Source organism: Oncorhynchus kisutch, unplaced genomic scaffold, assembly GCF_002021735.2.
Source record: "Oncorhynchus kisutch isolate 150728-3 unplaced genomic scaffold, Okis_V2 scaffold735, whole genome shotgun sequence".
NCBI classification, from domain to species: Eukaryota; Metazoa; Chordata; class Actinopteri; order Salmoniformes; family Salmonidae; genus Oncorhynchus; species Oncorhynchus kisutch.
This window is the reverse complement of record NW_022262680.1, coordinates 144,008-164,304: the sequence shown is the minus strand read 5'-3', so window position 1 is coordinate 164,304 and position 20,297 is coordinate 144,008. Positions and strand designations below refer to the sequence as shown.

At 48.2% G+C, this 20,297-nt stretch overlaps 1 long non-coding RNA gene across 1 annotated transcript in view; it reads right to left on the bottom strand.

Annotated features, from left to right (window-relative positions):
* Positions 1 to 20,297, bottom strand: part of LOC116361728 (uncharacterized) — a 34,251-nt gene extending 13,954 nt beyond the window's left edge. The window contains exon 1 of the long non-coding RNA XR_004207643.1: positions 20,061 to 20,297. This is a non-coding gene — a long non-coding RNA (uncharacterized LOC116361728). The remainder of the gene's footprint in view (positions 1 to 20,060) is intronic.

Here is a 20,297-nt window from a genome sequence, read left to right as displayed (position 1 = left end):
GCTATATAACACAGTAGAGAGGCTATAATACAGTAGAGAGGCTATAATACAGTAGAGGTGCTATATAACACAGTAGAGGGGCTATATAACACAGTAGAGGGGCTATATAACACAGTAAGGGGCTATATAACACAGTAGAGGGGCTATATAACACAGTAGAGGGGCTATATAACACAGTAGAGGGGCTATATAACACAGTAGAGGGGCTATATAACACAGTAGAGGGGCTATATAACACAGTAGAGGGGCTATATAACACAGTAGAGGGGCTATATAACACAGTAGAGGGGCTATATAACACAGTAGAGGCTATATACAGTCTACTATCTAATACTAACAAGTGAGTGATTCAGACCATTATATTCGGATGAGATCAGGCCTCCGTCTCCAAGACGAAGTGAAAGCAGAGAGAATAAAGGGTCCTCTCTTTACAAAACGTTTCGTCTCCAACCTCATTGGTTAATAAAAAACACACTAGACACTTTCAGCGAGTTCAGTAGCATACAGACTTTACACAGCGTATCAAATCGATGTGTGTGTGTGTGTGTGTGTGTGTGTCAGACATCTGTCGTCATTCAAAGAGACCGTAAACACATTGCTACACACATCTTACAGAAGACCCATCAGTAGTTTAACACACTACCATAGCCGACCAATCACAGACCAGGGCCCGCATTCACAAAGGTTCTCGGAGTGCTGATCTAGGATGAGTTTCTGTCTTTTAGATCAGAATGAACAGGACCATATGGACAGGGGGACCTAGTCTAGGATCAGTTTGTCTTTTAGATCAGAATGAACAGGACCATATGGACAGGGGGACCTAGTCTAGGATCAGTTTGTCTTTTAGATCAGAATGAACAGGACAATATGGACAGGGGGACCTAGTCTAGGATCAGTTTGTCTTTTAGATCAGAATGAACAGGACCATATGGACACACACTCCTCCTCCTCTAACCCCTCCTCCTCCTCTCTCCTAACCCCTCCTCCTCCTCTCTCCTAACCCCTCCTCCTCCTCTCTCCTAACCCCTCCTCCTCCTCTCTCCTAACCCCTCCTCTCTCCTAACCCCTCCTCTCTCCTCACTCCTCCTCTCTCCTCACCCCTCCTCACCTCTCCTCTCTCCTCACCCCTCCTCACCCCTCCTCCTCTTGCCTAACCCCTCCTCCTCTCGCCTAACCCCTCCTCCTCCTCTCTCCTCACTCCTCCTCTCTCCTCACCCCTCCTCACCCCTCCTCTCTCCTCACCCCTCCTCTCTCCTCACCCCTCCTCACCCCTCCTCCTCTTGCCTAACCCCTCCTCCTCTCGCCTAACCCCTCCTCCTCTCGCCTAACCCCTCCTCCTCTCGCCTAACCCCTCCTCCTCTCGCCTAACCCCTCCTCCTCTCGCCTAACCCCTCCTCCTCTCTCCTAACCTACACTAACCCCTCTTCATCTCTTTCCTTCCACCTCATCATGTTTTCCCTTCTCCAAACCGTAAAGTATCCCAGGAGCCTCCAGAGCAGAGGGCTTTAGGATCATATGACAGCCTTTCCAAGTGGCACCCTATTCCCTATGTAGTGCCATACTTTTGACCCAGGCCCAAAGGGCACTACAGTATTTAGGGAATAGGGTGCCTTTTGGGACGCAAGCCTTTTCTTCTGCTTTCACTTCAGGGTGTCAACAAACAGGTCAGTTCAGTCTCTCTTTCTCTCTCTCTGAACTTGCTTTTTCCCCCAGTGGTTGTTCTGCTTCTCCTCCTCCTCCCCTGTTTCTATCTGTACCAGGCACTACTGAGAGAACACATTGGGGTTGGCTGATACAACACTCAGTAAAGTGAGATAAGAGTGTATGAGAGGGAGAGAGAGAGGGGGGGGAGAAGAGAGAGGGAGAGGAGGGAGGAGAGAAAGGGAGAAGGGGAGAGAAAAGAGAGGGAGAGGAGGGGGGAGAGAAAGAGAGAGAGGGAGAAGGGGAGGAGGGGAGAGAGTGAAAGCACTGGGTCAAGATCAGAGTTTGAAGTCAGAGTGAGAGCTTGTATGTCACTTTGCTTCCACTTTCTGTCTACATGTGTTTGCATCAGAGGCGGTTGGTGCCGTTTATGACGAGGGAGGATTCAACTCTTTTTTTATGAGCATTACAGCATATTGGATGACTGTCATTCGTACTCCAGTTCGTACATCGTACTCCAGTTCGTACTTCGTACTCCAGTTCGTACTTCGTACTCCAGTTCGTACTTCGTACTCCAGTTCGTACTTCGTACTCCAGTTCGTACTTCGTACTCCAGTTCGTACTTCGTACTCCAGTTCGTACTTCGTACTCCAGTTCGTACTTCGTACTCCAGTTCGTACTTCATTCACCCAGTTCAATATAACATTGACAGGGTTTAGGCTACTACATGATTCTCAAATTGCCCCTATACCCATCATGAGGTTGCTACAACCAGGCCTAAACCCTATACCCATCATGAGGTTGCTACAACCAGGCCTAAACCCTATACCCATCATGAGGTTGCTACAACCAGGCCTAAACCCTGTACCCATCATGAGGTAGCTACAACCAGGCCTAAACCCTGTACCCATCGTGAGGTAGCTACAACCAGTCCTAAACCCTATACCCATCGTGAGGTAGCTACAACCAGTCCTAAACCCTATACCCATCATGAGGTAGCTACAACCAGTCCTAAACCCTATACCCATCATGAGGTAGCTACAACCAGTCCTAAACCCTATACCCATCATGAGGTAGCTACAACCAGTCCTAAACCCTATACCCATCATGAGGTAGCTACAACCAGGCCTAAACCCTATACCCATCATGAGGTAGCTACAACCAGGCCTAAACCCTATACCCATCATGAGGTAGCTACAACCAGTCCTAAACCCTATACCCATCATGAGGTAGCTACAACCAGGCCTAAACCCTATACCCATCATGAGGTAGCTACAACCAGGCCTAAACCCTATACCCATCATGAGGTAGCTACAACCAGGCCTAAACCCTATACCCATCATGAGGTAGCTACAACCAGGCCTAAACCCTATACCCATCATGAGGTAGCTACAACCAGGCCTAAACCCTATACCCATCATGAGGTAGCTACAACCAGGCCTAAACCCTATACCCATCATGAGGTAGCTACAACCAGTCCTAAACCCTATACCCATCATGAGGTAGCTACAACCAGTCCTAAACCCTATACCCATCATGAGGTAGCTACAACCAGTCCTAAACCCTATACCCATCATGAGGTAGCTACAACCAGTCCTAAACCCTATACCCATCATGAGGTAGCTACAACCAGTCCTAAACCCTATACCCATCATGAGGTAGCTACAACCAGTCCTAAACCCTATACCCATCATGGAGGTAGCTACAACCAGTCTTAAACCCTATACCCATCATGAGGTAGCTACAACCAGGCCTAAACCCTATACCCATCATGAGGTAGCTACAACCAGTCCTAAACCCTATACCCATCATGAGGTAGCTACAACCAGACCTAAACCCTATACCCATCATGAGGTAGCTACAACCAGACCTAAACCCTATACCCATCATGAGGTAGCTACAACCAGGCCTAAACCCTATACCCATCATGAGGTAGCTACAACCAGTCCTAAACCCTACACCCATCATGAGGTAGCTACAACCAGTCCTAAACCCTATACCCATCATGAGGTAGCTACAACCAGGCCTAAACCCTATACCCATCATGAGGTAGCTACAGCCAGGCCTAAACCCTACTGATATGTATAATCAGGTGCAAGTCCTTACTCATTTTTTATATAAATTTGCCACTGCTCAACCAACAGCCTATCGATCCCAACAAATCGACTAAACGGGGTAAAATGGGCCTAGAATAAACTAAAAGGAAAAGTAAGGACATTCTAGACTAGATCTACACTGTTTCTAGACCTGGGATGGGACACTGATGGGGATGGGGGCCACAAGAAAATTAAAAACTCATCAGGCTGCTGTGGTTCGTGGGTCTGCAAACCCACATCCATTTTTTTTTGCATGATATTCCAAATGCCTGTAAATCGCAAGAATCTAGTTGTGTGTTTTTCATGTTTCTGAGCGTTTAGGTGCTTGTTCTCATGTTGTGTTTTTGGTCTCGTCTCCTTGGCTCCTATGTGTATCTTCCCATTTACACCAGAGATCTGGATATAAATGACGAGATGCTCATGTCTCAGCCCTAACAAATGGGAATTGTTGTCCCAAAGGCAGGCGACAAGCTTAGGTCCAAAACAAGCCCATAGAAATGCATTAGGTTGACTGTGGACAGATTTTGGAGGAAAACCTCTTGCTTCGCCTCTTCCTCTTTGATTTACACACACACCAAGCCCCCCCCCCCCCCACCACTCACACCAAGCCCCCCCGCCCCCCCCCATTCACACCAAGCCCCTCCCCCCCACTCACATGCTCGCTACACGTTTAGACTAATGCTCGCTACACGTTTAGACTAATGCTCGCTACACGTTTAGACTAATGCTCACTGCACGACCCCCGACTGAGTTCACCTCCGTGGGCCTACAGTTGCCCATCACTGATTTAGACAGTGTGTTTAAGGGAATAAGAATCTGCTTTTGTTTACAGTATGTGTGTGTGTCAATGCTGTCCGGTCCTCTGGCAGTCTCTATGGGGGTGCCACAGGGTTCAATCCTCGGGCCGACTCTTTTCTCTGTATATATCAATGATGTTGCTCTTGCTGCGGGCGATTCCCTGATCCACCTCTACGCAGACGACACCATTCTATATACTTCCGGCCCGTCCTTGGACACTGTGCCATCTAACCTCCAAACGAGCTTCAATGCCATACAACACTCCTTCCGTGGCCTCCAACTGCTCTTAAACGCTAGTAAAACCAAATGCATGCTTTTCAACCGTTCGCTGCCTGCACCCGCACGCCTGACCAGCATCACCACCCTGGATGGTTCCGACCTTGAATATGTGGACATCTAGAAGTACCTAGGTGTCTGGCTAGACTGTAAACTCTCCTTCCAGACTCATATCAAACATCTCCAATCGAAAATCAAATCAAGAGTCGGCTTTCTATTCCGCAACAAAGCCTCCTTCACTCACGCCGCCAAACTTACCCTAGTAAAACTGACTATCCTACCGATCCTCGACTTCGGCGATGTCATCTACAAAATTGCTTCCAACACTCTACTCAGCAAACTGGATGCAGTTTATCACAGTGCCATCCGTTTTGTCACTAAAGCACCTTATACAACCCACCACTGCGACTTGTATGCTCTAGTCGGCTGGCCCTCGCTACATATTCGTCGCCAGACCCACTAGCTCCAGGTCATCTACAAGTCCATGCTAGGTAAAGCTCCGCCTTATCTCAGTTCACTGGTCACGATGGCAACACCCATCCGTAGCAGGCGCTCCAGCAGGTGTATCTCACTGATCATCCCTAAACCCAACACCTCATTTGGCCGCCTTTCGTTCCAGTTCTCTGCTGCCTGTGACTGGAACGAATTGCAAAAATCGCTGAAGTTGGAGACTTATCTCCCTCACCAACTTCAAACATCAGCTATCGGAGCAGCTAACCGATCGCTGCAGCTGTACATAGTCTATCGGTAAATAGCCCACCCATTTTTACCTACCTCATCCCCATACTGTTTTTATTTATTTACTTTTCTGCTCTTTTGCACACCAATATCTCTACCTGTACATGTCCATCTGATCATTTATCACTCCAGTGTTATTAATCTGCAAAATTGTAATTATTCACCTACCTCCTCATGCCTTTTGCACACAATGTATATAGACTCTCCTTTTTTTCTACAGTGTTATTGACTTGTTAATTGTTTACTCCATGTGTAACTCTGTGTTGTCTGTTCACACTGCTATGCTTTATCTTGGCCAGGTCGCAGTTGTAAATGAGAACTTGTTCTCAACTAGCCTACCTGGTTAAATAAAGGTGTTCTCAACTAGCCCTACCTGGTTAAATAAAGGTGTTCTCAACTAGCCTACCTGGTTAAATAAAGGTGTTCTCAACTAGCCTACCTGGTTAAATAAAGCTGAAGAAAGAAAAAAAAGACACAATACTTCCATTACTGCTGTGCCAGTGGACTCTTCTTCAAAATGTTAGTCTCTCTCTCTCCCCTGGTAACATAGTAACTAAAACTAGGAGGAAGTAAAGGACATTCTATGAGATGTTAGTCTCTCCCCTGGTAACATAGTAACTAAAACTAGGAGGAAGTAAAGGACATTCTATGAGATGTTAGTCTCTCCCCTGGTAACATAGTAACTAAAACTAGGAGGAAGTAAAGGACATTCTATGAGATGTTAGTCTCTCTCCCCTGGTAACATAGTAACTAAAACTAGGAGGAAGTAAAGGACATTCTATGAGATGTTAGTCTCTCTCCCCTGGTAACATAGTAACTAAAACTAGGAGGAAGTAAAGGACATTCTATGAGATGTTAGTGTCTCTCCCCTGGTAACATAGTAACTAAAACTAGGAGGAAGTAAAGGACATTCTATGAGATGTTAGTCTCTCTCCCCTGGTAACATAGTAACTAAAACTAGGAGGAAGTAAAGGACATTCTATGAGATGTTAGTGTCTCTCCCCTGGTAACATAGTAACTAAAACTAGGAGGAAGTAAAGGACATTCTATGAGATGTTAGTCTCTCTCTCTCCCCTGGTAACATAGTAACTAAAACTAGGAGGAAGTAAAGGACATTCTATGAGATGTTAGTCTCTCCCCTGGTAACATAGTAACTAAAACTAGGAGGAAGTAAGGACATTCTATGAGATGTTAGTCTCTCTCTCCCCTGGTAACATAGTAACTAAAACTAGGAGGAAGTAAAGGACATTCTATGAGATGCTGTATCTGGAGTGCCTACAGAGAGATAATCAAAGAATGTGCTTCTGTTTGTTAAAAAGGTGAAATGTACAAAGATAAGACAACTTCTGACATTTGTTGTTCTGTCTGCAGGGTGACATTATCTCTGACACACACACACACACACACGATCCCATGCACAACTTAGACACAGACTCCTTTCACACCCCTGAGCTGGTTAGAGCCGTGCAGGACAAGACAATTTAGTCTAGGGGTTTCTTTGGGAAATACATGCCCTCTCTGGATTGGCTGTATACAGTCGAAGTCGGACGTTTACATACACTCTGTCTGGAGTCACTCTGTCTGTCTGGAGTCACTCTGTCTGTCTGGAGTCACTCTGTCTGTCTGGAGTCACTGTCTGTCTGGAGTCACTGTCTGTCTGGAGTCACTGTCTGTCTGGAGTCACTGTCTGTCTGGAGTCACTCTGTGATGTACCACCGTACATGTTTGGCCTACTTGTTAGATATGTGTGTATACAGTTGAAGTCGAAAGTTTACATACGCCTTAGCCAAATACATTTTAAACCCAGTTTTTCACAATTCCTGACATTTAATCCTAGTAAATATTCACTGTCTTAGATCAGTTATATTCACCACTTTATTTTAAGAATGTGAAATGTCAGAATAATAGTAGAGAGAATGAATTACTTCAGCATTTATTTATTTCATCACATTCCCAGTGGGTCATAAGTTTACATACACTCAATTAGTATTTGGTAGCATTGCCTTTAAATTGGGTCAAACGTTTCAGGTAGCCTTCTACAAGCTTTCCACAATAAGTTGGGTGAATTTTGACCCATTCCTCCTGACAGAGCTGGTGTAACTGAGTCAGGTTTGTAGGCCTCCTTGCTCGCACACGCTTTTTCAGTTCTGCCCACTAATTTTCTATGTGATTGAGGTCAGGGCTTTGTGATGGCCACTCCAAAACCTAGACTTTGTTGTCCTTAAGCCATTTTGCCACAATTTTGGAAGTATGCTTGGGGTCATCCATTTGGAAGACCCATTTGTGACCAAGCTTTAACTTCCTGACTTTCGCACGAAAATATGTTCATCTCTAGGAGACAGAATGCGTCTCCTTCCTGAGTGGTATGACGGCTGCGTGGTCCCAAGGTGTTTGTACAGATGAATGTTCTACCTTCAGGCATTTGAAAATTGCTCCCAAGAATGAACCAGACTTGTGGAGGTCTACAATTTTCTTTCTGAGGTCTTGGCTGATTTCTTTTGATTTTCCCATGATGTCAAGCAAAGAGGCACTGAGTTTGAAAGTTGGCCTTGAAATACATCCACAGGTACACCTCCAATTGACTCAAATTATGTCAATTAGCCTATCAGAAGCTTCTAAAGCCATGACATCATTTTCTGGAATTTTCCAAGCCGTTTAAAAACAGTCAACTTAGTGGATGTAAACTTCTGACCCACTAGAAATGTGATAGAGAATTATACGGTGAAATCATCTGTAAACAATTGTTGGACATATTACTTGTGTCATGCACAAAGTAGATGTCCTAACGAACTTGATAAAACTATAGTTTGTTAACAAGAAATGTGTGGAGTGGTTAAATGTGTAAGTGGATGAAATCTTCTGACTTCAACTGTATATAATGTTGTGTTTATTAGTAGCAAATAAGTAGGTAAAACAAATATGTTTAAATTTGACAAATCAGTGCTGTAGGGTTGTCACTCTTCCAGTATCTTGATACCAGGAAGTAAGAAACACTCCTAGTGTTGGACGAAAAACACTCCTAGTGTTGGACGAAAAACACTCCTAGTGTTGGACGAAAAACACTCCTAGTGTTGGACGAAAAACACTCCTAGTGTTGGACGAAAAACACTCCTAGTGTTGGACGAAAAACACTCCTAGTGTTGGAAGAAATCACAATATTTTACATAAAGTTGTTTTTAAAAAAAAGGACCTAAGTGTTTCATCTGCTTTATGTTTCTTTGGCCAAGGAAAGTCTGGTCCGCGGCAGTACGGTCACACTCTGGTCCGCGGCAGTACGGTCACACTCTGGTCCGCGGCAGTACGGTCACACTCTGGTCCGCGGCAGTACGGTCACACTCTGGTCCGCGGCAGTACGGTCACACTCTGGTCCGCGGCAGTACGGTCACACTCTGGTCCGCGGCAGTACGGTCACACTCTGGTCCGCGGCAGTACGGTCACACTCTGGTCCGCGGCAGTACGGTCACACTCTGGTCCGCGGCAGTACGGTCACACTCTGGTCCGCGGCAGTACGGTCACACTCTGGTCCGCGGCAGTACGGTCACACTCTGGTCCGCGGCAGTACGGTCACACTCTGGTCCGCGGCAGTAGGGTCACGCTCTGGTCCGGTAGTACGGTCATACAGGGATTGTGACAACCCTTCTTCTCTGTGTCCAGTCAAAGAGGATGAGTGTGGATGTGGTTAATACCAGTCTCATTAGTCACTCCCATCCTACAGGCTGTCATCACACATCATCCTAATGGCTTGATAATGAAGCTAGAATACAGGCTTCCCCTGTTAGAGGACAAATCACACACCGTTTTAATGGAGCGGTCGTCCACTTGAACGAGCCTGTTCTCCAAGCAGGGCAAGGTTAAGTTTCATCAGCGTTCAGCTGGTCTAGCCAGTCTCTGGTTAAGACTAAACACATGCGCAAAACACACACTAACTTTTCTCCAAACCCACACAACACGTCCCTTAACACCTGCCCTCCTTAACAAAACCCGTGAACTCACTGGCCCCCCTCTTCTACATCTCTCTCACACACACACACCATAGCCAACATCCTCTAGCAACCATCCTCTAGACAGAGAGACAGACAGGACAGGACAGGACAGGGCAGGGCCCCGCTTTGAGTTGGCCACCAAAACAAAGGCAGCTTTCAGCCACTCTGATCCCTGAACAAAAGGAGAAACTCAACACGGAGAGGAGAGGAGGAGAGAGGACCACTCCACTCCAGCCGTACATTCAAACTGCGTCCCAGATAACACCCTATTCCCTATGTAGCACGTTACTATGGACCGGGGCGCATAGGGCTCTGTTCAAAAGTAGTGCACTACATAGGGAATATGGCGTCAGTTGGGACACAGGCCTCTTCACTACAACAGCAGACCGATATGAAAGATGTCCCTTTCTCACCAGAACAATGGTTAGTTATGACCAAGTGATCGGAGGCTGTTTTTAAAGGGGTTTAACTATCCCTGCCTGGTTGAGGTATCTGGCCTGGGAGGAGTAGAGAAACAAGGGGGTTGAGGTAACTGGCCTGGGAGGAGTAGAGAAACAAGGGGGTTGAGGTAACTGGCCTGGGAGGAGTAGAAAAACAAGGGGGTTGAGGTAACTGGCCTGGGAGGAGTAGAGAAACAAGGGGGTCGAGGTAACGGAGCTGGGAGGACCAGAGAAATGAGGGGGTCGAGGTAACTGAGCTGGGAGGACCAGAGAAACAAGGGGGTCGAGGTAACTGAGCTGGGAGGACCAGAGAAACAAGGGGGTCGAGGTAACTGAGCTGGGAGGACCAGAGAAACGAGGGGGTTGAGGTAACTGGGCTGGGAGGACCAGAGAAACGAGGGGGTTGAGGTAACTGGGTTGGGAGGGTCGGAGAAACAAGGGGGGGGGGGGGGGGGGGGGGTGTAGGGTGAGGATCAGAAAGGGGGTGAGAGGGGGGGGGGGGGGGGGGTTAGAGGTGTCAACAGTGAGGGGTGCTGCCTGGACTTGTCAGCAGCGTGAGCCCCAACAGTCATGAGCATCCTGGCCATAGGGCTCTGGTTAAAAGTAGTGTACTATATAATGACACCCTGGCCATAGGGCTCTGGTTAAAAGTAGTGTACTATAAAGGGAATAGTGTGCTGTTTGGGTTGTACCCCTGGACTCCACTGATGGTAACTGAACCAGTTTGAACCTCCCAGATAACTTCATTAAAAGACTCCTTCTGTGACGTTCCCATGACAACCGACCGGGGGAAAAGAGGGGGGGGGGGGGGTAGGATGATGGGGAGGGGTGTTTGTCTGAATGAGGGAGGCTCCTGCTGAGAAAGAAGTCTCATGCTTGGCCCCCCCCTAAACACCAAAACCCCCCTCCTCTTCTCACATAGTCACCCCCCCAACTACCAGGAACATGTAAACAGAGGAGAAACACATGGTTCAGACTATAGAGTCTAGTAGTTACAGGGGTGCAATGTTCTCTACTGTGGCTGCAAGGATTAGGGACTATTTAGAGTTTTGGGGTCAACGTTTGAGGGCTCCTCGGTTGAATTTGAGGAGTTAATCTGATTCAATGATGTCCTTTTGAATAAAGAAGCAACCTTTTGGGTGGAACCACTACAGACATCGCCCCCACTGGTAGAGCAGCCGGTGATTGGTGGGCCCGCCCCACTGGTAGAGCAGCCGGTAATTGGTGGGCCCGCCCCCACTGGTAGAGCAGCCGGTGATTGGTGGGCCCGCCCCCACTGGTAGAGCAGCCTAGAAAGCAAGTAACCTCGGTCCCAGACTGGGAACCTAGAATACATGAACAACATCTCAGCAGATATTACAGGTTCTATGAACAAAGTCTGACACACGACCTACAGCGTCAGTGTGACACACACACACACACACACACACACACACACACACACACACGGAATGCAGGCAAACTGCAATTCCGTTCATAAGAAACTGTTTGAAATGATTTACTGTGTGAGAGTCTAAAACAACACTTAAACTGTCTGTACTCTGAGCTTTTCCATCAGAAAGGACCCATGAGCACCCAGAAGCCTTATACACAGAGGGCACGTGTCCCCCCCCCCCCCCCCCCCTTCCCTAAGATTTGTCCTCCATTCAGCTTCAACTGAAGCCAACTTCATAAAATTTCTATCAATCAAGTTAGAGTAGTTATCTTGTCTAAACTATCTTAGCTGGGATGCCTGCTGACAAGCTGGGTAGACTTCAGAGAAAAAGCAAGCGATAACTAAAATGTAGTGAATAACACACATTTCGTTCAGTCTTTCACCCAGATTTGAGCAGAGGTGCACAGAAACATATTTATCTTCTTTAAAATAAAAAACCACCAGACAGGAGGATATAGATTAGCTCAAGAGGTGTGCTTAGATATGCACAAAAATAGACATTCAAATCCATAAATTATGCATTTCTGTTCATTACAGATCAGGGACTAATTATGTCATTTTGTTTCCGTAATTCCTGTTAATGGGGGTAAATCCACTTCACGTACATTAGTCCAATAACACCCAAAATAATATATTGATATTTTCAAACTCAAGGCGCCAGGTCATAGCTGACAGACAGTTCTATCTTCAGACATCTTTCAATCTTAATTCAGAGCAGATATTTAAAAAAACAGAGTGTTTGAGAAAAGGTTTGAATCTTAATTCAGAGCAGATATTTAAATGAAACAGGGTGTTTGAGAAAAGGTTTGAATCTTAATTCAGAGCAGATATTTAAATGAAACAGGGTGTTTGAGAAAAGGTTTGAATCTTAATTCAGAGCAGATATTTTAAAAAACAGGGTGTTTGAGAAAAGGTTTGAATCTTAATTCAGAGCAGATATTTTAAAAAACAGGGTGTTTGAGAAAAGGTTTGAATCTTAATTCAGAGCAGATATTTAAAAAAAACAGGGTGTTTGAGAAAAGGTTTGAATCTTAATTCAGAGCAGATATTTAAAAAAAACAGGGTGTTTGAGAAAAGGTTTGAATCTTAATTCAGAGCAGATATTTAAACACAGGGTGTTTGAGAAAAGGTTTGAATCTTAATTCAGAGCAGATATTTAAAAAAACAGAGTGTTTGAGAAAAGGTTTGAATCTTAATTCAGAGCAGATATTTAAACACAGGGTGTTTGAGAAAAGGTTTGAATCTTAATTCAGAGCAGATATTTAAATGAAACAGGGTGTTTGAGAAAAGGTTTGAATCTTAATTCAGAGCAGATATTTAAACACAGGGTGTTTGAGAAAAGGTTTGAATCTTAATTCAGAGCAGATATTTTAAAACACAGGGTGTTTGAGAAAAGGTTTGAATCTTAATTCAGAGCAGATATTTAAACACAGGGTGTTTGAGAAAAGGTTTGAATCTTAATTCAGAGCAGATATTTAAATGAAACAGGGTGTTTGAGAAAAGGTTTCAATCTTAATTCAGAGCAGATATTTAAAAAAAACAGGGTGTTTGAGAAAAGGTTTGAATCTTAATTCAGAGCAGATATTTAAATGAAACAGGGTGTTTGAGAAAAGGTTTGAATCTTAATTCAGAGCAGATATTTAAAAAAAACAGGTAGTTTGAGAAAAGGTTTGAATCTTAATTCAGAGCAGATATTTAAAAAAACAGGGTGTTTGAGAAAAGGTTTGAATCTTAATTCAGAGCAGATATTTAAACACAGGGTGTTTGGGGGAACGTGATCATGAAACCCAGAGGGAGATTTGACTGTACTTCTGTTACCAAAGTCTACATCAGCACAGTTCTGCCACTAAGTTAGTTTTTGCTACATTTACCAGCGACAACTTGTTCAACGTAGTCCTTGTGCAGAGACTTGTGTATGGTTTCAGAAACTTTAAAATAAAGTGTGTGTTTGGCATAGATTTTAAAGTTAAAAAAAAGTCCAAGTGTAATTTGGTTAGCGTGGAATTGCCCACTCGTAGTACAACGATCCCATTCAACACACAAGGGGGGGGGGGGGGGGGGGTTGGGCCAGTAACATCTATGTTGGCCACATCTTTCCTTCCATCTCTAAAACACAGAGGGGGGGTTGGGCCAGTAACATGTATGTTGGCCACATCTTTCCTTCCATCTCTAAAACACAGAGGGGGGGGGGGGTTGGGCTAGTAACATCTATGTTGGCCACATCTTTCCTTCCATCTCTAAAACACAGAGGGGAAAAACCCCACAAAGTCCAGCAAGGCACCTCCACACTGGGGGGTAGGAGGGCAAGGCACATCCATACTGGAAGACTGGCCAACTGATGTCATCGGTGTACTCACCACCCACCCACTAATGTGATACCATTAGGGTGCCCACCAGTCCCACACATACACAGCTAGCTCTGCCCACCAGTCCCACACATACACAGCTAGATCTGCCCACCAGTCCCACACACACAGCTAGCTCTGCCCACCAGTCCCACACACACAGCTAGCTCTGCCCACCAGTCCCCCACACACAGCTAGCTCTGCCCACCAGTCATACAGCTAGCTCTGCCCACCAGTCCCACACACACAGCTAGCTCTGCCCACCAGTCCCACACACACAGCTAGCTCTGCCCACCAGTCCCACACACAGCTAGCTCTGCCCACCAGTCCCACACACACAGCTAGCTCTGCCCACCAGTCATACAGCTAGCTCTACCCACCAGTCCCATACAGCTAGCTCTGCCCACCAGTCCCACACACACAGCTAGCTCTGCCCACCAGTCCCACACACACAGCTAGCTCTACCCACCAGTCCCACACACAGCTAGCTCTGCCCACCAGTCCCACACACACAGCTAGCTCTGCCCACCAGTCATACAGCTAGCTCTACCCACCAGTCCCACAGCTAGCTCTGCCCACCAGTCCCACACACACAGCTAGCTCTGCCCACCAGTCCCACACACACAGCTAGCTCTGCCCACCAGTCACACAGCTAGCTCTGTCCACCAGTCACACAGCTCGCTCTGCCCACCAGTCCCATACAGCTAGCTCTGCCCACCAGTCCCATACAGCTAGCTCTGCCCACCAGTCCCATACAGCTAGCTCTGCCCACCAGTCCCATACAGCTAGCTCTGCCCACCAGTCCCATACAGCTAGCTCTGCCCACCAGTCCCATACAGCTAGCTCTGCCCACCAGACCCATACAGCTAGCTCTGCCCACCAGTCCCATACAGCTAGCTCTGCCCACCAGTCCCATACAGCTAGCTCTGCCCACCAGTCCCATACAGCTAGCTCTGCCCACCAGTCCCATACAGCTAGCTCTGCCCACCAGTCATACACAGCTAGCTCTGCCCACCAGTCATACACAGCTAGCTCTGCCCACCAGTCCCATACAGCTAGCTCTGCCCACCAGTCCCATACAGCTAGCTCTGCCCACCAGTCATACACAGCTAGCTCTGCCCACCAGTCCCATACAGCTAGCTCTGCCCACCAGTCCCATACAGCTAGCTCTGCCCACCAGTCCCATACAGCTAGCTCTGCCCACCAGTCATACACAGCTAGCTCTGCCCACCAGTCATACACAGCTAGCTCTGCCCACCAGTCCCATACAGCTAGCTCTGCCCACCAGTCCCATACAGCTAGCTCTGCCCACCAGTCATACACAGCTAGCTCTGCCCACCAGTCCCATACAGCTAGCTCTGCCCACCAGTCACACACAGCTAGCTCTGCCCACCAGTCACACACAGCTAGCTCTGCCCACCAGTCATACACAGCTAGCTCTGCCCACCAGTCCCATACAGCTAGCTCTGCCCACCAGTCACACACAGCTAGCTCTGCCCACCAGTCCCATACAGCTAGCTCTGCCCACCAGTCCCACACAGCTAGCTCTGCCCACCAGTCCCATACAGCTAGCTCTGCCCACCAGTCCCACACAGCTAGCTCTGCCCACCAGTCCCATACAGCTAGCTCTGCCCACCAGTCCCACACAGCTAGCTCTGCCCACCAGTCCCACACAGCTAGCTCTGCCCACCAGTCCCATACAGCTAGCTCTGCCCACCAGTCCCATACAGCTAGCTCTGCCCACCAGTCCCACACAGCTAGCTCTGCCCACCAGTCCCACACAGCTAGCTCTGCCCACCAGTCACACACAGCTAGCTCTGCCCACCAGTCCCATACAGCTAGCTCTGCCCACCAGTCACACACAGCTAGCTCTGCCCACCAGTCCCATACAGCTAGCTCTGCCCACCAGTCCCATACAGCTAGCTCTGCCCACCAGTCCCATACAGCTAGCTCTGCCCACCAGTCCCATACAGCTAGCTCTGCCCACCAGTCACACACAGCTAGCTCTGCCCAGCAGTCACACACAGCTAGCTCTGCCCACCAGTCACACACAGCTAGCTCTGCCCACCAGTCACACACAGCTAGCTCTGCCCACCAGTCCCACACAGCTAGCTCTGCCCACCAGTCCCATACAGCTAGCTCTGCCCACCAGTCACACACAGCTAGCTCTGCCCACCAGTCCCATACAGCTAGCTCTGCCCACCAGTCCCATACAGCTAGCTCTGCCCACCAGTCACACACAGCTAGCTCTGCCCACCAGTCATACACAGCTAGCTCTGCCCACCAGTCCCATACAGCTAGCTCTGCCCACCAGTCCCATACAGCTAGCTCTGCCCACCAGTCATACACAGCTAGCTCTGCCCACCAGTCACACACAGCTAGCTCTGCCCACCAGTCACACACAGCTAGCTCTGCCCACCAGTCATACACAGCTAGCTCTGCCCACCAGTCCCATACAGCTAGCTCTGCCCACCAGTCCCACACAGCTAGCTCTGCCCACCAGTCCCATACAGCTAGCTCTGCCCACCAGTCACACACAGCTAGCTCTGCCCACCAGTCCCATACAGCTAGCTCTGCCCACCAGTCCCACACAGCTAGCTCTGCCCACCAGTCCCATACAGCTAGCTCTGCCCACCAGTCCCACACAGCTAGCTCTGCCCACCAGTCCCATACAGCTAGCTCTGCCCACCAGTCCCACACAGCTAGCTCTGCCCACCAGTCCCATACAGCTAGCTCTGCCCACCAGTCCCATACAGCTAGCTCTGCCCACCAGTCCCATACAGCTAGCTCTGCCCACCAGTCATACACAGCTAGCTCTGCCCACCAGTCCCATACAGCTAGCTCTGCCCACCAGTCCCACACAGCTAGCTCTGCCCACCAGTCCCATACAGCTAGCTCTGCCCACCAGTCACACACAGCTAGCTCTGCCCACCAGTCCCATACAGCTAGCTCTGCCCACCAGTCACACACAGCTAGCTCTGCCCACCAGTCCCATACAGCTAGCTCTGCCCACCAGTCCCATACAGCTAGCTCTGCCCACCAGTCCCATACAGCTAGCTCTGCCCACCAGTCACACACAGCTAGCTCTGCCCACCAGTCCCACACAGCTAGCTCTGCCCACCAGTCCCACACAGCTAGCTCTGCCCACCAGTCCCATACAGCTAGCTCTGCCCACCAGTCCCATACAGCTAGCTCTGCCCACCAGTCCCATACAGCTAGCTCTGCCCACCAGTCATACACAGCTAGCTCTGCCCACCAGTCCCATACAGCTAGCTCTGCCCACCAGTCCCACACAGCTAGCTCTGCCCACCAGTCCCATACAGCTAGCTCTGCCCACCAGTCACACACAGCTAGCTCTGCCCACCAGTCCCATACAGCTAGCTCTGCCCACCAGTCACACACAGCTAGCTCTGCCCACCAGTCCCATACAGCTAGCTCTGCCCACCAGTCCCATACAGCTAGCTCTGCCCACCCGTCCCATACAGCTAGCTCTGCCCACCAGTCCCATACAGCTAGCTCTGCCCACCAGTCACACACAGCTAGCTCTGCCCACCAGTCACACACAGCTAGCTCTGCCCACCAGTCCCACACAGCTAGCTCTGCCCACCAGTCACACACAGCTAGCTCTGCCCACCAGTCCCATACAGCTAGCTCTGCCCACCAGTCATACACAGCTAGCTCTGCCCACCAGTCCCATACAGCTAGCTCTGCCCACCAGTCCCATACAGCTAGCTCTGCCCACCAGTCATACACAGCTAGCTCTGCCCACCAGTCACACACAGCTAGCTCTGCCCACCAGTCCCACACAGCTAGCTCTGCCCACCAGTCACACACAGCTAGCTCTGCCCACCAGTCCCATACAGCTAGCTCTGCCCACCAGTCACACACAGCTAGCTCTGCCCACCAGTCACACACAGCTAGCTCTGCCCACCAGTCACACACAGCTAGCTCTGCCCACCAGTCACACACAGCTAGCTCTGCCCACCAGTCACACACAGCTAGCTCTGCCCACCAGTCACACACAGCTAGCTCTGCCCACCAGTCCCATACAGCTAGCTCTGCCCACCAGTCCCATACAGCTAGCTCTGCCCACCAGTCCCATACAGCTAGCTCTGCCCATCAGTCCCATACAGCTAGCTCTGCCCACCAGTCACACACAGCTAGCTCTGCCCACCAGTCACACACAGCTAGCTCTGCCCAGCAGTCACACACAGCTAGCTCTGCCCACCAGTCCCATACAGCTAGCTCTGCCCACCAGTCCCATACAGCTAGCTCTGCCCACCAGTCCCATACAGCTAGCTCTGCCCAGCAGTCACATACAGCTAGCTCTGCCCAGCAGTCACACACAGCTAGCTCTGCCCAGCAGTCACACACAGCTAGCTCTGCCCACCAGTCCCATACAGCTAGCTCTGCCCACCAGTCCCATACAGCTAGCTCTGCCCACCAGTCATACACAGCTAGCTCTGCCCACCAGTCATACACAGCTAGCTCTGCCCACCAGTCACACACAGCTAGCTCTGCCCACCAGTCATACACAGCTAGCTCTGCCCACCAGTCACACACAGCTAGCTCTGCCCACCAGTCCCATACAGCTAGCTCTGCCCACCAGTCCCATACAGCTAGCTCTGCCACAGAGTTACATACAACAACTGTAATAAAACAAACATACACTATTGAGTTTAACCAACATCACATGTAAAATGACCCATGTCGACATTGTCCTGTATAACTGCATTTAAATACACAGAGGAGATATGAAACAAGACTGATAGTCTGTTATAGAGAGGAGATATGAAACAAGACTGATAGTCTGTTATAGAGAGGAGATATGAAACAAGACTGATAGTCTGTTATAGAGAGGAGGAGATATGAAACAAGACTGATAGTCTGTTATAGAGAGGAGATATGAAACAAGACTGATAGTCTGTTATGTTGATAGTTACATACAGTGCTACCAGTATGTAGGTTGAGTTTGCCGAGGTTGAGTTTGCCGTGTGTCTGTATCTGTGTGTGTTAGAACAGCTACTGTAAACACACACACACTAGTCTGATGCTGTCCTAAAGGTCTCCTCTGCTTCCCCTGACCTGCTACTAAGTTGAGTCCCAAATGGCAAACTATCCTGTATATAGCACCCTACAGGGCCTGGTCAACAGTAGTGTACTATGTAGGGAATAGGATGCCATATGGGACACAGATAAAACTCTCTCCAGCAGGAAGATGGTTTTGAACACACAGCCTCTGCTTTAGCCATCATTGGTCTGATAGAAACAAGTTCCTAAACGACCTCTGTTCTGGAGCCCGTGTTCAAAACAGGAGCGCTGATCTAGGATCAGGAGCCCTCTCTCTGTCCATGTAATATTATCCATTACAACGATAAGACAAAACAGATGTGAGATCAGCCTTGAGATAATATAATATACATGGCTCCCTGGCCAAAAACGGTGAATGCTGCGTGGAGAAGTACTTGGCAGTATGTTCCATGTGTCGGAAGTATCATCTACACTATAGAAGGTGTGGAGGTCAGTGGATGGAAGGACTCCACACTGTTCAACCCTCCGTTTTAGTTTGAACGTTTAGACACAATATCAAATACAACAGGAAGGAATGGAACTCATACCAACGTGGGAGACCATTCTAGACCCGCTAATGGAAGAAGAAAAACCAGAACAGATGCGTTAGTTTTTTTCTCATAACAATAATATAAACCCTTAGTCCGTCAGAGACGGAAAATGTTTCAGACGTCCATATTAAATTTTATATTTTTTTTATAACACCTCTCAAATATATAGAAATATATAGAAAACACTACAAGAAACGTTTCAATGTTTGAACAACAAAGTGTGTATATTTTTTATCATGATGCATCAACAATGATTCCGCATATAACTTCACTACAAATGTATCCACATCATCAGGAGAACAGACGTTATGGTTGGGAAGTTCCAATGCCTGGGATACGACTGGTCTCAATTACAGACGTTAGTGTTTGAGTCCTGGTGTTCAACCAACAGTTCCACACACGCACACGCCACATCAGCAGTAACTGATGAAAACACAGGACCATTGCTTTTACCTTTCCAACGTTTATATACCCCCCCGAATTCTGTTTAAATTCATCATTCTACATACACTCCCATTCCACTTTTTTTCTCTTCCAAAGGGCTCATCAAAATGTCAAGCGTGTCACCCCCAAAAATAATTGCGCTTCTATCCAAGGAAAAACGTAGGCTAACCATTTGCACAAAAAAAACTACAAATCATATTGTGTAATACCAATGCGCAAAGTTTGCCTGGTATAATTACTTACGGTTTGGCGTAAAGTTTGTAGGGGGGGGAATAAAAGTTGGTGCAACGGAGTGGTCGGTCTCCTTGTCCTGTTGTGTGTGAGCGAGCTGTCTGTTGGACTTTGGACTGGTAATAACAAAGCCAAGAGTGAACAACACGACGCGGAGCGGAGCGCGGACGGGACCGAGAAGAGATCTTAGCTCTAGTGCCGGGCGTTACGTAACCAGCTGTTAACTTTTAGAAAGGCTCAGCGTCAGCA